This window comes from Colias eurytheme, chromosome 23 (genome assembly GCF_061535395.1).
Source record: "Colias eurytheme isolate Ceu_HAF_F1 chromosome 23, ilColEury1 Martin Lab GWU primary, whole genome shotgun sequence".
In the NCBI taxonomy this organism is placed as follows: Eukaryota; Metazoa; Arthropoda; class Insecta; order Lepidoptera; family Pieridae; genus Colias; species Colias eurytheme.
In genome coordinates, this window is record NC_143002.1 from 5223213 (window position 1) to 5243457 (window position 20245).

Consider the following 20245-nt stretch of genomic DNA (forward strand, 5'->3'; position numbering starts at 1 on the left):
AGAAAATATTGTCAGTTTTGGAGTGGTATAGATTAGTTCACTCTACGAAGTATAATAATTATGTAACTGAAGATAAAATAAAAGAGAATAAATATTTTCAGATAAAAATTTATTAGTATTTCGAAATTTCATTATTATTTTGTAGTTTTTATGAAATATATTAAAATATAATCACTAAAATATTTACAAACACGATTTCTGTGTTCTACTCAATTACTTATTAGACGTGGTACCTATTTGGTAGGTATACATCTTAAGTAGTATATTTAACATTTGCATATCAAATAGAATATATGTTTACAAATACGTACATTGAATTTCATATAATATTTTATTATGTATAAAAATTATAATCGCTAAATAGAATTAAGCGAACCAATCACGTGGCAGCCCACGGTATAAAGGTAATGAACCTTGATTGAATCAACTCAAGTGAAATTTAAATATGTCTCAGTTATTTTGTATCTGTACCCTTTTTTGATCCGGGGAGTTGTCAATGCGTTAACGACGCTGTTAAAATATAATTTCTTATTGTAATATAAACATGAAAACAATAAAGTTTTTCAATGAGTCTGGCTGGAAAATACGCGTCACAGTTTATCACTTATACTGAGTTAATTTTTTTTTATTTGGTTATGGTTTTTTACTGTTTATTCTAACCTAATTAATTAATGTCTGTATCCGTATGCTCTATGTTAGTTTTCATTAATTCAGTCAACATTTTCTAATAATAAAACTGTGAGTAAATTTTCTAATCATGCATGACGCACTACATATTGAATTTAAAAGTTTAAGTTGTTATTGTATAGAAAAATACACTTATGAAATATACATATATTGTACCTATTTTAAAATGTATTACTTCAGTATGTTTTCACTGTTCATCTTAATATATATAAATCTCGTGTCACAATGTTTGTCCTCAATGGACTCCTAAACCACTTAAGGGTGCGTATAAAGCAAAATTACCAATCTTCTATTAGATGATACGTGTAATATTCAAGACCAAATCTAAAAAATAAAATATATATCAAACTAGATGATATGTTCAACGATTCTGTTTAATCAAAAACATAAAATATTAAAATTTACTCGATAAAAAAAAATCACCAAGTTAGCTCTAATTTTCACACTTTTACGTTTTCTACTTGACATGGTAATACTTATTATGATTTTTTTTTCATAAACAATTACATATATTAAAACATTTGCAAGATATTTGTCAGAGCATTTTGTGTAATTACTTTTAGTTTTGGTTTTATCTGCGATAAACCACTTTTGGCGCTCTTTTTTTCTCGAGATAAACGTTTGGTTTTGTCACGATAACTAGCTTTATACGCACCCTTAACCGATTATAATAAAATTCGCACACCATGTGCAGTTCGATCCAACTTGAGAGATAGGATAGTTTAAACATTTAGGTACCACGGACGAAGCCGGGGCGGACAACTAGTATTTTATATTAATGATATTATCAAAATTTCCAGCAGCAGAGTAATCTCTAATGTAATTTACAATTATTATTTATTTGTATTGCTTTTTGAAAAACGAATGCGCGAGCAAGACATCCCCTGGCATTTGGGGAAAGCGCGGGAAACTTCGAAGTTAGAGCATACTTAACACTGGCAAATAGATATTCTTGCCATAACAAGAAAAAAAAAGACATCCCTTGTAGACGTTGTTTTGTTTTTCACTTTGAAGTCAAATGTCATTTTTGGCGCTATTTTTCAAAAATAGATATGTCATTGTTTTGATTGTACAAAAGCTAGGCGAACGCATCCTGTTATTGCACAATTAATGTATAATGCATCTAACACGGTGTCAAAGAGTTTCCATTCTGACGTAGGTAGTGGAATACTTTAAGAGGTTGTTGTCTGCTGATATTTTATGCATTTGAGTTTGCTTTACATCAGCCACATTACAATTCCAATGTGATCTTTGACTTGTTTTCATAGGTTGTGTTATTTCTGTTGGCTCATTTGAATAATCTTTTTATGGATAATTTGGAATATAATTATAAAATAATGAATTAAGAAAAAGTTGGAAATTAGAATGTTTTGCAAATCAAGAACATTTTCACAACACACAATTTCAGTTTGACTCTACCTACGAATTTATATTATTTCATATGTGTATGAATTTATAGTTATCAGTGTGTTTGAAATTTATAGTAATACCTTCATACTAATTTCAAATATTAATTATTATTAGAAATTAATAATTTAATGGATTCTAGCGGAGAGTACAGTCATAATTAATTTAATAATTTCTATGTTTCATGTATTTTTTCTATAGATAAAAATAGTTCATAAAAAAAATCACTAATAGGGCAGGGGACAGGCTGAAAAGGATACCAGATATAATATGATCTGCAAGGATGTAGTTCATAGATTTGCCACAAGAGGGCTCTGTATTCAAACATAAGAAGCTAAGGATGTGTTAAGGAATCTTCTTTTTTATGTGTTGAAAATATTATCATTTTACGAAATAATAATGTCCGTGTTACAAACATTTATACAAATATATATTTTTTTTCATAATAAAACATACATGGTAACACGAGTATATAGTTAAACAAGAGGTAAAAATATTAGTAAGTATGAAGAATTCAATTTAAAACTAGACGATACATCCAAATTCTCTAGTTTCATTTTACGAAGTATACAACATACAATTATTAACAATCACAAAAATACAGCCACAAAAAGAAAAAAAAAAACAGAGCTCTCCAAAGTCCGGACATCATTCACGTGACCACACTCGCCCAACCTTTTTATTTTAAGGTTTTCCTGTCGGGCGACGCAATTAATTCGGGATTCAGCAAAAAGGTATCAATTTGAAAGAACTGAAGGTCAAAAAATCACGTGTCCACAAATAGATGTAGACCTCGTATGGGTTTAATAACATCACATTTGAATATAACCTCGCTCCTGTCAGGGTTGTCGTTTTAATTTGAACATGTTAATCTTATGTTAACAAATAATAAATAAATATTTCAGGACAATTTTCACACACGGCACGATCTGACCCATACTAAGCTTTCGCTTGTGTTATGGAAACCTGATGGCTGATAAACATACATATATAATCTTAAATAAATAGGTACTTATATTATAGATAATTAACACCCAGACATAGAGCAAACATCTATGTTCATTACACAAATATATGCCCCGGGTGGGAATCGAACCCCACGACCTCCGGCTTGGAAAGCAGGGTCACTACAAACCAAGCCAACCGGTCAGTCAAAATGTTAGTTAATGTTTGGTTTATTATCTGTGGTAATGTATAGAACAAGAGAGAGAGAGAGAAAGCATACTAAGAGGATCGTCGGAAGAATATACGATTAGTTTAAATTCGAGTTAGAGTTTTTTTTTCTAATTAGATTAGAATGAATCTTACAGGTAGGGAGAAGACAAAATTGTTAAAATTTTTATTTATGATTATTTGCATATTTAAAAATAAGTTTAATGGAAGTAAATTTTGAAGAAATAATTTGTACCTTCACTTTTGTTTGCTGCATCATTTCAAATTGTTGCAAGTTTTGGTAATGCCAATGTTGTAATAGAACTCTTAATTTCAAAGTAATTGTATTGTTAAAAGAGATAAGACTGAATGGTTTTATCATGCTGATCTTTTAGCATAGATTCTCATGAAAAATAGATTAAAACTACTTTAATTACGTCAGCTTTCAACAGGAAAAAACTGCATAATAAATGCAAGAATAGCTAAACTGATAATTCCTCATAAAAAACTCAATTATTATAAGTAAGCTTGGGTATGTGAAAATTCGTCTTCTCTCAGAAGGAATATTTTTTCCGCTTTTGCGACAATTTTCTTTGCTACGCTCCTCTTGGTCGTAGGTAGCGTGATTTCGATAAATGATTGATGAGGTAACGCAAAAACAATTTTTAAATTCGGAACTTCCTGAGATTAACATGTTCAACCAAACAAATTTTTCAGCTTCTTAATGTAGCTATTATACTAATTAAAAAATAGTGAACAAATTCGTAAAATATTATAGCTCTATTACATTTGAAAACACAAAACATCGAACTATCTCCACAAACATAAAAATATTACAAAACTGCATCCATATCTATTGTATAAATCGAATGTTGCAACTTTATAAAACCTGCATTACGTCAACACAGGGACATCGATCGAACTATGTAATAGACGTTCTTACAATGACACGTGACTTATGAATACAAAAATCACCTTGATTTTTGTTTGTATTTACGTTTAATAAAACATGTGGATACCTGCCCCTAATTATGGTAATACCGTCCTATCCCATTATACAAGGATTTTCGCGATTTCTCAAGGCATATGGATTTTTTCGAGAACTTTTGAGATTGATAGTACGATGTTTGTTAAAAATGATAGCTGATTGTATTATGTAGTGTAAGATAAGCACAAAATTAACCTTTATTGGGGTATTGGCGATAAACTATAAGTACCTAGTATTTTTATACTGTAAAATCGAAAAGTAGAGTAACCGAAAAAGAAAGATTTTTATATTTTTATTCTTTTAAATCGTGTCTTATCGGAACATAATTTGTATATCTAATAGAAAGAAAATCTTATTCGACTTGATACTAATTAGTAAAATTTCATACGTTTATTTATATAAGAAAATATACACACAGCTATTAACGAAAAATAAGGAAATAATTATCACATTCTGACTATTTACTTCAAAATTGTAGTTATCTTAAATAAACAAAAATTGTTCAGTTGTTTTATTTTGAAGGTTATATGCAATGTTAAAATAGTTGCATGTGGCGCCAAAGTGTATCCGACGCACAGATAATATAAACACGAAGCGCATTACCACAGATATGAATGTATTATAAAGCGGGTCATACACAGATAAATCTAAATAAATCAACACATATCCCTACATTGGTTGTGAAAGAATCCTTCGGATAATGCGAAAGGAGATTATATAGTTGCGTAGAGGCGATGCCCTGTGTGGCAATAGGGCCTTAGTCCAAATCTTCTTGATGTAAATAGATGTACTTATACCAAAAATATACCCCAGTGTTGACTTCATAAGCGAGTTGGTACCAGGGAAGAGAAATCTTTTTATACATTCACATCTCTATAATAATATGATATCGACCTACGGTATTATTGAAATACTATGGAAAATTGGACTAATAATGGTTATATATTTTCGTTATGTTTTCTATAGATTATAGTTATATGTATACGGCTACATATATAAACTTTTTGATTACATATCTAACAGTTACCTACTAAACTATTAGGTTTGTAAAAACGTGCTAATGTTCTATCTGTTATTCCAATTTTAATTTGGTAAATATCTTTGAACCGAATTCGGAATTATACTGATCTTATAACAATTGTATATTGATTTCAGGAATAACAAGAAAGTACCTTATACCGATTTATATTTTATACAACTACGCCAGAGGAAATATGCTGTTGTTTGTGTGTAAGTAAGAAAGGATTGTATTTCCATTCGATAGTAAGTATAATCGGATGGATTTTATCCGAAAGGTATATCTTAAAACCTATGTCCCATCAGAATATGTGTTTATTGTTTTCAATAATTTTATTAGATAATTTACCATTCTAACAAATAATAAGGTAATAAGTAAAAAATATTATTATTAAATTATTCTAAAATTGGTCTTAGTGTGGTGATACTGCCTGGCCTTCCTCGATAAATGGGCTATCTAACACCGAAATAATTTTTCAAATCGGACCTGAGTAGTTCCTGAGATTAGCGCGCTCAAACAAACAAACTCTTCAGCTTTTATTAGTTTAGATTTACTTATTACAACAAAAATTGAGTAAGTATAATATTAACTTTAATACAACTGCTACTAGAACTGTATTTTGTATAAATAATTATTAGTTTAATTATCCTTGGTTAATTATTATTTGTTTCTACCTATTTCAGATATTTATATCAACATCGGAGATTGCATGCGAATCTAAAATTCACGTCTACGTATTATTAAAAAAACAACAATTCTTCTGTTATTTCGTTACCTGAAACTTCTGAATAAATAGATGAAATTTTAAATGTAGTCCTAACAACTATATTGTTAGAATTATATTAAAATCTACGGTGTTGGAAAGTCCAAAAGTACGACTGGAGAGTTGAAGTGATAATATGTCTTAAAATATAGATATACATTATTTTTCTTAAAATTTGTTTGTTTTTTTAAGCGCCGATTTTTCAATGCTTGGATAAAACTTATCCGTCCAATAAAGTATTACACGATAATATTAAAATGTCACGTAAACTGTCAAATACGGGCAATTAGAATACGTTTTTAAAATGGTAGTTTTATACATTATTCGACGAATAAGTTTTATCCAAGCATTGAAAAATCAGCCCTAAATATATTATATTTTGTATTAAAATTATGACCCACATTATATCACCGCAAACTGTAAAGATATATTAGTAAATAAGCCATTATTATTCTTTATACATCATAACATTATCTACTAGTTGTACATGTAATTTTTAGTTATATTTTATCTGGTTATTATGTATTAAATTTTAATTAATTCCTCATAAAAATTACCCAGAATACCTTATTAATATTTTGTCTATGCCCATAGAAACCACAGTCGCACAAGCTCTTTGAATATGGAGGTCATGAAAATGTCGCCGCTTTTCGCAAGATTATAAATTAAAACTAGCCCGTTATGCAACCAACTAGGACATTTCAAAGGCAAATATATTTATGCGAATTATGATAGCCTTATTCATGCATGAACATACCCAATTTGTGATTTAAAAATTATACTAGATATTGTTCCTTTCCGGTTTTTTTAACGTAACCTTTTAGTGATGTGTAATCATACTAGTCTATTTTTGGATACTTATATAATACGTGAAAGAACTATTGAAAACTGCCGAAGCCGATTGACTTTAAAATAATAATATTAGGACAAGGAAGCATCATTAAATATACATTAAAATTGACTAATGATATATGTACAAACTTTGCGACAGATTTGTAAATATGGAATCATTAATAATATTAAAACGATGTATGTATTGTGTTGAATATAATGTTAGTACCGTCTGCTTTGGGCACGTTGACAAGGTGCAAAAAATTATATTATGAATGACCAGTGGATGTACAGGGTGTTCAAATGAGAGTTTTTGTGAGACGATGTTAACAGTGTGAAATGTATGTTGTGTGTGTGTATTATTGACACGATGTAATGAATTCTGTAATCGCCTACGCGTATTGATTAATTCACAGTCATTTTTTATGGTATGTAACTAACTAAAGAATCATGTAATAAATAAATGGAATAGCTTTGTAAGATTGGACGGAGGCGAAGAAACTAAACTTAAGTTTCGCGTTAAAGAAGACTTCATTTCTTACCGATATATCCAATGATGAATATAGCTAACATTTTAAATAATTAAAACCATTTACGAGCGTCTTTTGAAGACAATTAGAAATATGAACACCCTGTATAATCCTTATGAGGCGGTAAAGGCTTGAGTAAAGCTGTTTTAAGGACAATTGTGAACAAGAATAGGATAATTCGCAAATCGCCATGCCCGCACGGGCGATAGAGTATGGCAATACGAAAGTTTCCCTTTTAATAAATTGAAGAATAAAATAAAAATAAAATTTTATATATATCGAAAAATAATGAAATTCCAATTATTTAATGTATGTGAATTTTGAAATTTATTTAAATGCATAGTGATTATTTATGCAAAAACTTTAAATAAAATATATACATGGATAGCAGCTTTTTATTTAATACATATATTATTTCTCTTTTAAATTGGGATCCATTAATTCGTGAATTTATAAAACATTTTGGTCCGTGAGTTTCAACAATTTCTATGAAAAATTAAACAAAATAAATAGCCATGCCTTTTCGTTACTTTCGTGTTGCCGTGCAATATGTCCATCCGTCATTTCAAATGTGGTCAATCCATTGTCCATTAGAATATAAAAAAATCGAGGATTAAGCCTTACAACCTATTCTTACAGCCCAGTTGTCGCGAACATATTTTTTTCTTCAAAATTAGCTATGAATAAGTGGGTATGAGTATCTAGTGATGTTCATCTTAATGTTCTTGTCGATATAGTTATCGAGTTTAATAAAAAAAAAACAAAGATTGTAGTATCCTACTAATTTCAAAACACCTGTACCTACAATTGTATTTTTTCGGACTTTCTGCTCTTTATTGTGACCAGCAATTATTATTAAAGTATCCATGAATATAATTAAGGCTAATACTACATGTATATAATAATTTCACAGTTATTCCTAATTGAAACTCTTCTCAAATTTTAATTAAACTGAATCGTTGAATAAATCAGCTGTTTTATTAATTATTTCATAGATACAGATCCGTCTCCAAATCTATCGATATACCATTAGCACATTACTAGCAAGGTCGCCAAATATTGAGTGTACAAGGTGCTTACATGGATTGACCACCGGGTATCCCGGAAAAAATAAAATGGACACAACAATTGCATAGCATGATCGATTGTGATTTGTGAAGTGTCTGACAAAATGCAAAAAAGATGGACTTATATTAACATATTTATGATGTTCTCTATGTGTTTCCTTTTATTTCGTATTTCGTACTGCTGTAGTTCATCTAGAACTTAGAAGATACAGTTTATCTAAAAGTTAGAGATAAGTTACTAAGTAAAAGGTTGTGTATAATTTTGTTTATAAATTATATTTTCTCTCTACCTCTACAAAATATCATGATAGAAGATGATATTTGATATACATGATATTTTGTAGAAACAATCTTGTTAAAAAATGCAAGTAGTATTTTTTAAATATCATGTCATAAGCCGTTGAATATTTCTTTCAAAACGATGTGTGACGTGTAGTCTGTAGATATAATTGGACTGTAATCTTTGAAGAATAGAGACACGAGAAAATGCCAACATTATTAAAAATAATTTGGAAAATCCAAAAGTGCACGCCTCATAATTTTTTTTTAATAAATATTTATTAATTATTATTTTTGTTTATTTAATAACAATTAAACCACATCGAATCAGACCCTGAAAAATGAAAGGGTTCTATTCCTGAGCATACTCAAGCGTAAGAGAAAAAAAAAGACTCGATTAGTAAAGTATTTCGGTCGCTATCGTGTTAACAAGAAAAAGGATCCGCACATACAGACACACGGACGTCCAAGACAGAACTTTTTTAAACTGTTTTTTAACTAGTTTAAATAACAAAAATGGCATCAAAAATATCATGAACGTTAAAAATAGTGTTTTTTCTTAATATGTGTGTGTATGTATTATCTTACAAGTGCAATGTATGATACATAAAGACATTTTAAGTTTGAAAAATCAGATGTTTTGCGCGAAGTGACAGTAGTACCCACCTCAACGCTTCGCTTATGAGGCGTGCAAAATAACACAGTACAGTTGTATACAGTTTAATAAGTAAACTACAGACAAAGTTTTCCTATGTAGTATATAAATAAAATTACTCAATTCTGTTTACACATAATTAATATATTTTATGTATTCTCCACTGAACATCCTTCTGTCAATATGCTTAATGAAACCAGCCGTAAATTAAATAATGCCATATCTTACAAATCCTAGATAGCCCAAATTAATTTTCCGGTTCAATATACTACAATTCGTCGGGTCTTTGACACCAGTGTCGTCGGCCTTATTTGTTTTCAATCAAATTGATTTCCTTTATCAATCGATATCACTGATTGATTTATTATGTTTGTGTTCGAAGTGTGTGCGTTTAGGTTCAAATATAGAACCGCGTATTTTTTTTTAATTTCTGTGCCATAGCGTTCTATGCCTCGTTTAAAAACCAGAAGATTTTTTTTGTAGAAGTCTCTATAACTTTTGCAAAATTAAATTTCAAAAAATAGCTTTTTTTAATTATGTGTGTTAAAAATATGCGTGTTAGATAGCTCCTTTATTTATAGGAATTATTAACCCTATTTTATTTTTAACGATTAGGTTATTTATTTAATTGTTATTCTACGGAAGCACAATCAAATAACCAACCAAGGTTATTAAGTGACGAGACATATTACTTTTTACAGAGCTTTTTAATTTTTATCATATTTTAGCTTAATATATAGATATTATATAGTTTTCAAAATCAAACAATTCACGAGGAAAATGTCACGAATCACAGTATAACCAGATGGCAAAAACACTGACCGATTGTATGCACTTTCTTATGTTAATACAGAATAGCCGATCGAGCGTGGACAATTGGAGTCTATAGCTTCCTGTAGATTACACACGCACAATGTGCCATTCACGAATTGGCCAGCGCAAAAAATTTGACCGACGCTGGCAAGGGTTGCATTTCTTTTGGGATAATCTGTGGGCGTGTTAGCGCCGCTTTTTTTGAAAAAAAAAAATGTTTTTTTTTTAAGTTGCATCGTGTAGGGCCAAGACGTAATTTTAATTATAGATTATATCCTATTTATGTTTATTTTAGTATTTTAATGTAGCTACTAGAGATATTAAATAGAAATTATTAAAATTCTTATATGCTGCCGGCAAATTGAGAAGTTTAAAATAAAATATGAGCGCTACATTTTAATATACTGCTAAATTGTTTTTTCTGTTCATTAACATTTAAATCCATGACTATGAAATTGATTTACTACTTTTATTAGATTAGCAACATTTTTGCATAATAAATAATAGTAACACATTTGTTCATGCCAATTTTTGCATATTTAATTATCTTAAATAAAATATATTGTATTTTACTCACATTTATCATTTCCACACAGTCTTACAATGAAGCCGAACTCATAATTTGCTTAAATCCTGGTAACTTGTCCATATTATTCAATACTCATCTTTTCATTTACCAAAAGGCTAACTTAACATTGTTGGGAACAAAATAGCGAATTAAAAGGTACTTCTAATCCTTGTAATCCTTAAAATAAATACGATGAGGATTGAGGACACTCGAAAGTATTTTTCTTTCATCCCGCCACCCAAGGAAGAATTTTAGTATAATCGACTAATGCGCTCACTTACTTTTGCGCTAAATGAAAAAGCATTTAACAATTTGTTAATTTTCTAATGTAATCCCCGTGAATAATGTGCGTAATATTTTTGGGTGGCATTTTTAAGAAGACGGCATTCGGTTAAGTTGTTTTTACATTGGTCACTACTCACTATTATGTGGGTAATTATTTAACCCTTAAATTGATTTCGTCCGTTTTAAAGGACATAGTATTTATACACATGCTGGCTCTGCTACAGTAGACCTAGGCATTGCCAATTGGTATATTAGGAAGGTACTAGCTATGTCCTTCGCGTACATGCAGGTTTCGTTAGCGAAGCGAAGTACAGTCGCGAATGGTGACCATTTGAAATTTGCAAAAAACGGATCTTTTGACTCTCCTGATAAAATTGGTTATAACTGTAAGTATTTTGGCTATTTTGCTTATAATGCTATATTATTAGTTAGAATACGATTGTAAGTATGGTATTTTGACATAATTTTTACATATTTTACAATATTTGTAATAAAAATCTTAGTTTGTTTATGATGTCCCATAAAACGGACGTTGACAACTTGGAGTATACACTAGGGTATTCTTCACATGTCCTATGTAACGGACGTTGCCAATAAGGCCCTCCATTTTCAACGTCATCATTTTGATATATATTTTTCTCTATTTTTATTATATTTTACAGGAGCATGACTTGGCACTCAATAAAAAATGCCCTCACTACTCCTGGCGGAAGCTGAAGAGTCTGGCATTGAGTTGAGATGACGATTTCGAAGGAAATGTAGACCTACGGGAGTGATTTCACTATGATAACAGTGTCAATCATTTACTCCCAACACCATACTTCCGGAATTATACGATATATTGATTTGAGACACAATGAAGACCCAAAAAGTCAGAATTTTTACCATCAACAAAATATTATTGCTACAGAATTACAGCCATTACTTGCGGTGCGAGATGAATCTTCCCTACTTCTCAGTAGTTCTTCAGCCACAGCATCATGTTACTTACCAGAAATACCACCCAATATTTGAAAATTTAAATAGTAATACCTTACAAATAAAAAAACTGGCAGCAAATGGATATAATATATGCCAAAGAATCCAAAAAAAGCGATTTAAATTTCCTGTTTGTTTTGGTACTTCAGGCATGGTATACGACTTCTTTGCATATAGGTATATTAAGAAGAGCTGGAACGTCAACACATTTACACATTGCACATGTTAGGCCGGGAGATACTGCCACAAAATTTCGGGCCATTTGTAACAGGATGGCGGTCTAGAGGGGTCTTAGTACGCAATGACAAAAAGAAAAATGATGGTCAGAACGCTGGTACCGGCGGACTAGTCGCGTGGGCGTTAGTCACACTCGTCGGATAAAAAGCGAAAGTCCAACGATTTGTAACACAAAAATTTTAGAATTTACCGATAGCCCTTAAAAAAGATGTAGGCGGTAGTGTCATGCCATACAGTTACGATGTGACTTACAGTCCGCCATACCGACGTGAATGCGTTGATTTAAAAAAAACAATTCAACCATTTGTACCGGGCTCACTTTTGCACAGGTTACCTACCATCGTCGTGCAGCCATTTACTAAAATCGCCATGCCATACTTTTCGGACGATTCCAAATGGTAGCCATACCGCGGAAAAGTCAAACGATTGACTTGATTTGTATATCGTTTATTGATTGTAAATCGTTTGACTTTCGCTATTTATCCGACGAGTTTGACTAACGCCCACGCGACTAGTCCGCCGGTACCAGCGTTCTGAGTTCTGACCATCATTTTTCTTTTAGTCATTGCGTAATAAGACCTCTGTAGAACCGCCATTCTGTTACAAATGACCCGAAATTTTGTGTCAGTATCTCCCGGCCTATGTATGTGTCATTTTTTGCAATTGTTTATAAATACAGGGTGATGTAATTGGTGTAGTACGAATATCTAAAAATCTATGAAGAATTTTGTGATACAGTAAATGGAAGAATTATAGACTATTTTACAGTATTTAATAAAATCATTTAATTTTTTGTTCATTTTCATTAGAAATGTCAATTTTTCTCACTAAGGTGGAAATTTGGATGATAAGGATCTTGTTAGAAAAATATAAATTTTGACTAAAATCGGCATTTTTTTTTTCAAAAATCAAATAACTAATTAATAATCAGAGTTATCACATTATTAAAAAAAAATAAGCCAAACTATACACAATTTTTACCTACTTGATGCAATCCTCAAAGATCATGGACATAGTGTATTGCGCCTTCCACCATACCATCCAGAACTCAACCCAATAGAGTTACTATGGGGCATAATTAAAGGGAAAGTAGCATCACAAAATGTGAACTTTAACTTGAAAACTATGTAAGAATTATTTAGAAAGGAAGCAAATGCTATTAGTCTGGATATGTTTAGTGACGTTTGGAGAAAGACGCGAGAACATGAGGAAAAATATATTCAATTAGAACCAAAAGTAGATAATTACACTGACTCATTTATAATAACATTAAGAAATTCCGACAACGAAACATCGAGTTCTTCGAGCGATGAAAGTTACAGTGAAGTAGAAGATTACGATTATCATTAAATAGATTCTTCTTCTTCTCTATAGATACTGCTTTCTGAATTGGTGGTAAATGTTAAAACTGTTAAACTGTTATGACGATTCAAAAGTGCTTCTAAAAGAAGTCTAATTGTATAAATGTTTGAGTTTGAGTTTAAAACCAATAGTGTGAAAATTATACAATAAACATGTAAAACATATTTGTTAGCGCGTATTGGTAGGTATTACGTACTTACTACAAATATAATATTTCTTAGATATCTTTACTCGACCAAAGTCAGGAATTTAATTATTATTTGATAATTGAATGATTATTAATACTTTTATCCAATTGATTATTATTAAAATAAATAATTAACTTCATCAATTGATTTACTTTTAAATTATAATTTTACAGGTAAATTATGAGAGCTTTCATAAGTAATTATATTTGCATATACATATCTACAACGCACCCATTTTACAATTCAAGTCTAAAATGAAACTAGAGTCGCATTATTTTATTTTTGAACATACTGTAAGTGAAATTGCATAAGTGTGAGTACTGTGAACATGCCAGCTTTCCCTAATTGACCGATACGATGAAGCAAACACATTACAATCTGTACAATTTAGTGAATGGGAAGAGAACTTTTTTGGTGTATTAGAATAAGTTCTCAGGCTATGTAATATTATTTCTATTCCAATTCTTAGCATATTCTTATGCTGTGACTTTTGATAGTGTCGTTTTTTAAAATCCATTATTTTTAACGATATCGTTAAAGTTTTAACCAATATTTTAAGACAGATGTTTAAAAAAGCTTATACTAGATCGTCCATAATTATAATTTGATAATAATTTTGAATTACAGAGTTGAAAATGTGCATTGTATATATGTACCACGGTTGCAGGAATAATGTGCAATGTCCGTTATATGTGATAGACCGGACTCTCAGTGGAGTTTCGTTTGCAAAAATCGCGGACCTAAATCTGACTTCTGATATATATTGTATAGATCCCAGACATCCTATAGACAGATGTTGCCAACCAGTTTTGTGGTCCCCCTGCCCGCACCCCGGTAATTAAATATGGCATACAAAGAAAAAAATAAAAATTTCCAAAACATGCCGTGTGGGGTATCAAATGAAAGAGCTTATTGAGTAGATCACGAATATATAGCATACTATATATATTTCTTACACTTTCTCTAAGATTTTTTAGAAAATTTACGAAAATGGTCCATTTTTGAGTTAACTTTAAACCACTATAGATTGAAAACTCATGAATATATTTTTTAAATTATTATTTTAAATAATTAACAATAGTCCATTGTTTACGATTCAATATTTCGTACAGTGAAATAGTTGCATGGGGGAGTGGGGGGAGCATTCAAAGATGGCGAGTATATTTTCAAGTTCATATAGTATATAGTTATTTTCATCAAATCCACCACATAGCTCACTTATATTATATTACGAACTATTGAATCATAAACAATGGACTATTGTTAATTATTTAAAATAATAATTTAAAAAATATATTCATGAGTTTTCAATCTATAGTGGTTTAAAGTTGACTCAAAAATGGACCATTTTCGTAAATTTTCTAAAAAATCTTAGAGAAAGTGTAAGAAATGTATATAGTATGCTATATATTCGTGATCTACTCAATAAGCTCTTTCATTTGATACCCCACACGGCATGTTTTGGAAATTTTTATTTTTTTCTTTGTATGCCATATTTAATTACCGGGGTGCGGGCAGGGGGACCACAAAACTGGTTGGCAACATCTGTCTATAGGATGTCTGGGACCTATACAATATATATCAGAAGTCAGATTTAGGTCCGCTATTTTTGTAAACGAACATCTCCTTGGAGCCTGCTCTATGACGGTTCGAACATGTACATATAATTGGCAATGTCCGTTTTATGTGACATAGTGAAAACAATAGAAAAAATTAAAATTTTTATTTATTTTTTCATTTTCCTCTTTTCTATCTTAATTCCAACACATCCTCCAAATTTGGACATTATACACACAAGTTATCTAGGGGTGACAATTTAAGGGTTAATAGTTTCTTCTAAAGGTTTTTAGAAGCATTTTTTTATTATGAAATGCTTTGAAGTTTTTATTAATGACTACTTATCTGGTTATTTGTGTTTTTATGAAAACATTATACATATAAGGTACTTCTGCGCAACTGTTTTAAATCTTTCGTGAATGTTTCTTTTTTATTGCATCTAGTCGAACAAAATAATATCACCTTTTTTATTCACATATTTATTATATATAGATGTATTTGTACAAGCATAATATTGGTTTTAGAACATACATGATGCAATTTCTTTTAAATATAGAGCTATAAAAAGAAGTTATAGAGTTGTAAAATTAATTCACCAGTTCTTTGTTTAGGTTTACATTCACCTAACTATATCTTTTCACACACTGTACATTTGCAATTATTAATTTCCTTTACAAACCTCAATTTTAACTTTTTAAAAACGTATTTTAGCACAACATTAAGCAGAAAAAGTGCCAAAAACTTGAATCACAGGTTACCACAGTTCATCGGTACACTTCATATGACTCACAGACTTGCTAATTTCCGTATGATGTAAATATGTGTCAGTTATACAAAGAATGTTTGGAACGAGGTCAGAAACATGGCTGATAAATGTACGGTCATTGTCTTGGCTCAAAAGCTGTTGAAGCATGAGGAAGCTGATTTGTGTTTTTGTTTTGGTAATTTTTGGGTATAATTTTTGCATATTTTCCTGTTATTTTTGAGGCTTTGTAATGCTAAACTTTTGTTTGATATTTAGGATAATTATATTTTTATGAAGCTTTTTCAGCTTCTTATAAATAAAAAATAGCTTTAAATCTTTTAATTGTGAGCATTTAGTTCAATCTGTGTCTTTCACTTTTAAGTTATCACTACATATAAAAAAAGTCGTTTTCTCTGTCCCTATATGTCCCTATGTATGCTTAAATCTTTAAAACCACGCAAAGCTAAACAAAACGAATTACCTATTGATTAGTTTCACTATAAATAATTAAAGTTTTATTATTATTTATTAATTCTTTAATAGGATAAACGTTTATAGGGTCCAGAGAAAGCGAATAGAGTTCAGACAAGAGTTTCCGTCTTCCGATACTACTTCCTGTAATTAGATAGCAAATGGCGGGCTATCAAACTTCTATCGACTAAGGTTAAGAGCCGATTGAACTTGATAGGTTCCGTATACTAAGTATTAGTTATTAGTTGGTTCGGTTTCACTCTCTGTTCAAATTATACTAATTATTTAAATATTATAAATGCGAATTTTGTAAGTATGCTGCATTGTTTATCAGTCTCGCTATATCTAACATTGAAATCCGTTATCATCGTGAATTACTAGAAAATTCGACTAATAAGTATAATTGCAAGTTATATGTATGTAAGCGACTAAATTAAGGAAACTCAAAACTCAAACTCAAACATTTATTTATTCAATTAGACTTCTTTTAGAAGCACTTTCGAATCGTCATTACATATTTTTAACACTTATCACCGATTCGGAAAGCTGCAGGTTATGATAAAAATGAATTAAATTTAAGGTGCTTTAAGTTATATAGATATAATAACACTGAGTAATATAAAATCGGCTTGATTTAGGTATACCATGAGGTAATTTAAAAATGCTATTTTGCACTTGCTGTATATTAATATAAAATAAATGTAAATGAGGAAAATCTAATAAAGAGAACTGAGATATTATTTAAAGATTAAATCTTAAGGTATTAATAACTAATAAACCAAAGAATTAGATAGTCAAGTCAATGATAAACAGGCTAGATAAAATATGGTAATCTAGAAATTGTATTTATCAAGGAAAATGCAGTTTTCTACTGCACTCGGAAGAGAGAGCTAGCCGGAACTTGTCTAGATTGCTTGTAATGAGCTTGTTAACGAATACTCTAGATTTGTTTGTACATATTGATGAGAACAAAACATTTATTGAAGTGTTAGTTAAATTTGTAGTTAGTTTTATTGTTATTTATATAATGATATTTATTTATATCTACAATCTTGACTCTATAAGCTATGCTTTTCGCATAATATTTTTATATAAAATCAGCTTTGTGTATTATCCTAGCCACATTTGATGAGTTCTAATGCATATTACAATAGTTTTAATTGTGCATAGTTCGCATTTCTAAAAACTAAACTTATTTTATGCATATCCATTGTTATATACTCCTGAATATTACATTCTAGTAACTTTCCAACGAGTGACAAGTTTGTTGTTTTTTTCGTTAATAATAATTATTATTTACTAGGAACTAACACAAATAAAATATATCAATTTAACTGTTTTCCTCCTTAACATGGATATGAAATAACATCAAAATTGTTCAAAAAGCTTAACTAAATGCGAGATCACGTTTTAAACAGATAGTACAAAAGAGAAAGTACAGCTATGTTTTACTAAGCACTAAACATAATACCTAGGTAGGTCTAGACTATAAATAGAATATGGGACAGGATGTGCTTTCTGTACGATGCGTTGGTACCTACATTTGTGTTTTATCTTTTTGTTGTTGTATTTGCATTATGTTAATAGGAATTTTAAAAACCGTAGCTCTCTAGTTCTAGGTCTCTATCTATATGAATTTTTACATGGCATTGTTACATGTATTATTCTGTTAATTTTTAATGTACATTTACAATTACACATTCAGCTCCATAATAATTACAAAGTGAGTTAGTAAGTAAACTTAATCTCAGCTGTATTGCTATTTATTATATTCCTAAGAATAAGCTGCGTCTGTAAACATGAGCTCTTGCTTTAGTGTCTTGATTGAGTCGAATTTTACCCTAGTTTAATGCAATGCAACCAACAATCAATCCCATTTTTTACTACCTCCGTTGCTATGACAACCGTGTTACCCAGGTATTTTAGGTACCTTATAAGTTGTACTTTAGCATAATTTCACACTAAACACAGATTTACCAAGTTTAACGTCATGCACCCAAAATACAATCTTACTTTATAACTGCCACCGTTGCTATGACAACTGTGTTACACACGAGGTGTTGTACCCAAGTTGTACCCATTGTACAAATGTTGTACCTTAGCATAATTTCACACTAACCACAGATTTACTATGTATTCCTGTATCCTGTTTCTCACGGCAAATCCGCTTTTCTATTCGCGACACGGCAAGCGCGTCCGTTTGTTGTTACATTGAGTAATTAAAGAGTTTTCTGTGTACTCTGAGTCAGGAACTATAGTAAACGATCTTGCTTGGAAGTTATAGAATGGCTAATAGCAAATAGCTAATAGGTATTTAGATTGGGACTATTCTAGACTAGTCTAGATGTCAATGGACTGGGTTAGATACTTTGTCTGTGTAAAGAAAGTTTTTAAAAATGCATTTGATTGCAATTTTGACTGGCCGGTTGGCGTGGTTGGTAGTGACCCTGCCTTCCAAGCCACAGGATGTGGGTTCGATTCCCACCCGGGGTAAATATTTGTGTGATGAACATAGATGTTTGCTCTGTGTCTGGGTGTTAATTATCTATATAAGTATTTATTTAAAATTATATATGTAATATGTATGTTTATCAGCCATCCGGTTTCCATAACACAAGCGAAAGCTTAGTATGGAATCAGATCGTGCCGTGTGTGAAAATTGTCCCGAAATATTTATTTATTTATTTTTAACAATTTGTTAAGAAACGATCATAAAAAATACACGACATTTTCTGTAGATATTAAAATGTATTTCAAAATCATCTTAACCACATCGTTACTATGTAAGATTAATTAATAATATAAATCTGGCTTTTTGGGAAAAGAAAAGACAAAAACAAATCACTCCTCTTTAAAAGAAGAAGTACGGTGAAAGGTAAAAAAATTCAATTTGTTGGAATAAACATTAACAATGCAAACATTAATTGACATTAGAGTTTGTAACCTGTGTAATGTGGTAATATTCAGTAACAGAATTAATTGTATCGCCCTGTGGTACCTATAGCAGAAAAATAAGAGCAAATGGCATTGATGAAAAACATATTCACAACGTAATATTGATACGCTATGGTTCTTAAATTACTGTGGTTTTTTACCCTGGTGCAACTATGTGACCCAATTCGTGACCAAGTCTTTCCTCCCACTAAAAATAAGAGCTGGGTTATAAATTTCTTAAACATTTCGCTAAAAAAAGCAAATCCAGTACAGCCTACAGGCAGTAGAAAGATTCAGTTTTCTTATGTTAAAAAATCATATGAGATTTATTTTGTTGAAGCTTGAATTGACATAATCTTAAAACATACCAACGTCTTGACAACACAAACTTACAATTTCTTTGTGATTTCGAATATTCTAGAACTCCCAAATAAATATTATGTCATGATATCTAGTATAGTGGCGTCTAATTCTCGGTCAGCTCATTGTGAATCGAATCGCGAAGGTTAGGCAGCCAATCAAAGTTTAGAAAGCTTAGCACGTTCGACAATGAATTTCTATGCTATGCACTTTCTTACTGCACCTAACCTTGCTACAGGCGTGTAGGTGCAATATGATTCTAGGAACATTTATGGCTTTATGGTGAAAGTATTTTATATATGTCAGGTCATTTATTTGCTGGATATGGGCTATGTGAGTTTGTAGATGTAGTTCTTTCTGGCGAAGCGAG

At 30.6% G+C, this 20245-nt stretch overlaps 1 long non-coding RNA gene across 1 annotated transcript in view; it reads right to left on the minus strand.

The window, feature by feature from the left end:
* The window catches only part of LOC149898296 (uncharacterized), a 43671-nt gene extending 32243 nt beyond the window's left edge, over nucleotides 1-11428 (minus strand). The window contains exon 1 of the long non-coding RNA XR_016458063.1: nucleotides 11204-11428. This is a non-coding gene — a long non-coding RNA (uncharacterized LOC149898296). The remainder of the gene's footprint in view (nucleotides 1-11203) is intronic.
* Nucleotides 11429-20245: the final 8817 nt, after the last annotated feature.